At 37.0% G+C, this 5,494-nt stretch overlaps 1 non-coding gene across 1 annotated transcript; it reads right to left on the bottom strand.

The window, feature by feature from the left end:
* Positions 1–116: 116 nt before the first annotated feature.
* On the bottom strand, positions 117–1,051 carry LOC101307432. Its single transcript, XR_185186.1, has 2 exons — positions 614–1,051; positions 117–531 (listed from the first exon to the last, which is right to left on the bottom strand). It is a non-coding gene; the product is annotated as an uncharacterized LOC101307432 (transcript).
* Between the last annotated feature and the right edge of the window lie 4,443 nt (positions 1,052–5,494).

The raw sequence follows: 5,494 nt of genomic DNA on the forward strand, positions 1-5,494 counted from the left end.
CAAACCGTAAGTTAATAATCTCAACTACTTCCAGATTATCAACTATCTTTAGCCTTAGCCAATAGTCTAATCCAAGACTTAAGACTAGTCCCTAAATAAAATTACATTGCATAAATGAATAACAAATCCCTTAATTCCCATTCTTTAACATCTCAATACTAATACAAGATACTCCAAATCGAAAAACACTAAACACTTTAGAGTAACAATAGAAGCCAAGGGATTCACCTTATTATTAATTGCGAAAGGGCTGCAACCAGATTACTCTCTACACCCAAGAATTTATCTTTACACTCACAAACCACCTTTGCTACAATTACACTTCCTTGGCTCGTCCAACATTCCTTTCTGCCCTTCCTCAAATTCATAACCATTATCAGCAACAATTCAAACTATGAATCAATTACTAATACCCAAAACTAACACAGCAGCATACCCCTAATTCTTGCTTTCGAAATTCCGCACCCAAATTTATTTTACCAATAATCACTACTCCATGATCAAGTTCTTCTTCTGCTCCCGTTCCTATCACTGAAACAACCAGTTGCCAACTCAATCCCACATTCAAGTTAGCATCAACCCAACTGAACTTAACAACAAAAGAGCAGCTTACCTTCAACCGAGAAACCAAGCCCCTCTAGCCGGCAGTAGCTTCCTTGCCGGATTTTGGGATTGGGTTTCCTCCAACACAACGACAACAGCCCTTCTAGCCTCCCTTCGTGTTCATTTTAGTCTCCAAGAGAAAGAGGAGACGCCGAGAAGAGGAGGGAGACGCCAGAAACCTTCGCCGGAGACCCTCGCTATCGTCGTCGCTGCCGGAGCACGCCAGAAATCAATGAACACAGTTGAGAACCTTGAATCCGATCTCTTCAGGTCTAGCTCTAACAATGGATTTAAGGATTGGGTTTTGTAGAAAATGAAGAGAGAAGAAATCGATGGTGGTTAGGTGGTGCACGGAGACCGGACGGCGTTGCTCCATAGCGAAGTCGCCGGAGAAGACGAGCAAGGAGAGGAGAGAGGCAAACTCGGGTCAACACCCGAGTTCGGGCTTAGCCAAGGTCAACCCAACTCTTCATTTTTATACTTAAACCAATGACCTAGATCAAAACCCTAGCTGATCCAACGGCCCCGATTAAAAGTTATTCAAATTTCAGAAAATTAGTTATAATACCAAATCTTCGATAAATTGTAGAAAAAACCTCGAAGCTCCGAAAAATAAACTGAAGACACCAGTGACTCGTGTCGACGCTTACTACGATATCGGGGCCTTAAAAGAAGAACTTAACATTTTGAGTAAAATTCAAAAAAAATAAGCTCAAGCGTTAACTTAATAGATTACTAAGCATGGTTAAATTCCTCAGTAACTCGTAGAATACCCAGTAAATAGGTAAAAATTAGGTCCGGGGTGTTACAGTTGAAGTACCATAAATTTCAAGTATTACATGAATCCTAACATACAGAACTTCCATAAGCTAGCTGTCTGCTTATTAAGCTCGTAGAACAAGCTCATAAAGTCTCTTAAGGATAGCAATGTTCGCTTATGAGCCTAAACAAACAACCTAAATGACTAAAGAGTATACTTTGAGATCTACTACTAATTATTACCACCCCCAAAGACTTGGGGAGAGTAGGTGAACTAATGAAAATAGAGAGGAAGAACCAATGTGTAAATATTATATACTAGAACCAAAATACATAAGGTGGAGCTACTGGCATCGTCTCCTATTCTGATTTCACTGAAATATGCTACTCACTGAAGAATCATCGTGAACAATAATTCGAAAACCATATAATGAAAAGAAAATTACGAACAGAGAGAAGAAATCAACATTGCAGCACAGATATGAACACTCGTGAATGAAATAGAATCGAACGAAACATAAAGGCGACGAGAAACAAAAACAAGGAAGCTTATCGATCACCATGGAAGAGAGAAAATGACCTTGGAGTGCGCCGTCTTCTCTTCTATTTTGTCGTTGTTGTTTTCTAATCTAACAATACAATTATGTGAGGATATTTTTAGAATCAAAAGTTGATTCCATAAGCTTGATTCTGATACCCAAAGGGGAAATGGGTATCAGATTACAGGGTATATAAAGAATTGATTCCTAATAAGCAAGTGGGACCCACACTCATTTTAATAAAACGTCAGAATTCACTCATCCTGTAATCAATTCCGCCACTTTTTAATTTCATTCCAGGTTAGTAAACATGCCCGTAAAGTATATCAGACACCTATCAGAAGATATCATCATAATTAAACGGGAAACAATTAAACAACTAAAAACATTTATCATTTTATTTAACAATGTAAAGTATATTAGACTAGAAAGATAAGAAAGATTCCGATAAAAAAAAAAGATAAAAAAGATAAATAAAAATTAAGAGATAAATGATTTGAATAGTACCACGTCACAATATAAAGATGAACACCAAAAAAAATTTGCTATATACTAGAGTTCAGTCATGTTTGTTTTTTTCCCGACAAGAGAGTTCAGTCATATTGGGCACTGTTCATAAAGCCTTTAGGAATAACAGTTTTGTTTTGCATTTGTTGCCTAATTAATTACGGTTTTGTCACACCCTACCTTAAAAACTAGACTATTCTGAAGTTGGTCTCTTCGGGAGCCCTTCTAATGAGGACCCTTAAGTTGAGGACTTGTAGAAGACCTTTCGGCTTATCCCACCTTTCGATCTTATATCCACATCTTGACCGTTTAGTTTATAGGTATTTATAAGTAGATCATTTCTCCAAATTTTCAGCTATATTGAAAATTGTTAAGGCATTCATAAGGGTAATTTATCAAATATGAACTTGAACGGTTCATATTTGACAGATTTGGTTTGTCCATTAATTTGATTTAGTTTGTTATCTTAGTGAACACTAATTTGGCTGAAAATTTGTAAAAATGATCTACTCATATAAACTTAAAAATTGAACGGATGAGATGTCAAAATGTGATCGAAAAATGGGTCTTTTAAACCATAAACAGAAAAATCCTCAACTTAAAAGTCATCACTAGAAGGGCCCCCTAGTCTCTTCTCTTTTCGTTTCTATTGCTTACTCTCTGCAGCTAGGCACAACCTTCACTTCTAGTACAAACTAGTTAGGCGTTTAGCTGGAACCTTATGACAAGTTTACTTATTTAGAATGGATTTCATCAGAAATGAGAGAATGGCGGAATAAGAGACGGAATAGAATTTTATGTGGAAATTTAAACTCACCTCCCCCATTTGTATTTCAAATCCGAGTTGTTTCAATTCTTGATTAGTATGTGGGACCCACACCAATTTTGATTCCCATCGTGAGCAAGTAAACACATAAATTTCTTATCCCGAAATCATTCTCACACATCTCAATGTATTCCATGTAAGTAAATATGTCATTAATATTTCAATTTATAACTATTAGAACAATTTCACCGGATTGCTCTTTGTCAACCTTATTTGGGTCACCATCTAAGCATCTCAGCCCAAATCCCAACTTCCTTTTTTTTTTTTTTTTTTTGTAAGAGGTCAGGAGGAATCCCTAACCGATATTATTAGATAACTGAAATACATAATCATTCAACGAAGAGGACATAACACTCATACTCCATTTGTTAAAAAAATATAAACTCCACGCTAGTCAAGAGTGACCCATATCATAAGTTGGGTCACTAGCTTGATCCAGGTCGATCCTGAACCAGAGAGCAATTACCTCCAACGTGGCCAAAGACAATTTTCATGGCGATGTCGACATCGTGTTACAATGAATCTTTGATGTTTAACCAAATTTTTTGATCAAGACCAAGGATTAAAATCTCTGCAATATATCCGATATATCCTCCGATATCTCCTTATTATTTTGAAAGATCGATATATCTATAGGGGTCAATATCTTATCTTCCACCGTATCTACGATATTTCCCCGATATTTCTCCTATACCGTCAAATATCGCCGATATTTAGGTAATATCTCCGATATTTATAATATTTTCGATATATCACCGATATATTAAAAAATATCTGTAAAAAAAAATTCAAATAATATCCGGAAGAGAAGTAATTCTCTCAAGGTATATCTCAATGAAGAGTGTGGGTCTCAAGTGATATCTAGGATAGAAGTAATTCCCTCGAGGTATATCCTAATGAAGAGTGAGGGTCTTGAGTGATTTCCAGAATATAAGTAATTCCCTCGAGGTGTATCCCAATGAAGAGTGGTGGTCTCGAGAAGAACAACTATATCGATTTACTTCATGTTGCAAGTGAACCACTACATGACGGCATCGATCCACTTCAAGCTTGGATTATGCCTACACACCTCGATGATGATGATGGCAATCCACCTCCTGAAGTGGTTGAAATTGCAACTGCCAATGGAATCAACGTACAAAGGGTATTATCTGAAGAAGTTGTTGGAAACCCAGAAGATAATTTAGACAGTGATGATGCATAAGGCGGCACAGCAATTCCAGATAGTTCAGATGATAATGAAGACGGTGGAAGCGGAAAAGGTGGTGGAAATACCAGGTTTGTATATGGACAATCTTCTACAGTTGGTGGATTGAACAATTTTTCATCTGAAGAAAATTACGATCATCCCTGATCATGGCTATAGAAGTATTAGGTATGGAGCGCAAGAGGATACCATGTATGGGAGGAGGACTAGAGGTGCAAATGATGATCAAGATGTTGCTTCAGTTACGCTAAGTTTTGATTCTATCAGTTTAGATAGTAGAACTGGAAGCTCAAATGAATCCCAAGAATTAAGGCAACAATCAAGATAGCTATAATAATTATGGCTATAATCAATGCGCGGAAGTTAGTGATCAGTCATCTAGTTTGATTCATCCTTGCTATCCACTTATAGGGGAAACAATCGGCTGCTCCAAAGACATATATGATTATCATATTCAACACTACAATTCGTACTATATGAGTCGTATGTCTTGGTCTGATTATTGTACTATTTATATGTAAATCAAATAAATTAAATATTTCAGAAAAAAAAAGAGAAAAATTACTGGTCACTCCATTAACTTTCATGTGCTCGACAGTTTACTCCATTAACTTTCAATTTCAATCGATCACTCCTCAAACTATCCAATGTCACACAATTAGGTCCATCAGTTAAGTGGTCATCCAAATCAGTGGTTAAGTTGCTGACTGGACATATTTTTCAACTGGAAATTTGACACAACCCACCCCGAATTTCACCCTGAAACCCAGAGTAAGTCGTGCGGGGTCCACCTCCAAGGAAAATTTACTGAAAAGATTAAGAAAATCTCCCTTGCAGATGGACAACCCTAACTCGAAAATTTCATATTACACTCTTAATTTAACACATAATATACAAAAATTCTAAAGTATTCAGAGCTACTAAACACAAGCGGAAGCAAGAAAACACGAGTAGGTTGAACAGGTAACCTACTGGCGAAAACTGGCAGAAATGCGGGTGACTATGCCTCGTCTCCTACTAGATCCAACCCGAACTCTGCAGACTGGGCAATTT

This window comes from Fragaria vesca, linkage group LG7, assembly GCF_000184155.1.
Source record: "Fragaria vesca subsp. vesca linkage group LG7, FraVesHawaii_1.0, whole genome shotgun sequence".
Classification (NCBI taxonomy): Eukaryota; Viridiplantae; Streptophyta; class Magnoliopsida; order Rosales; family Rosaceae; genus Fragaria; species Fragaria vesca.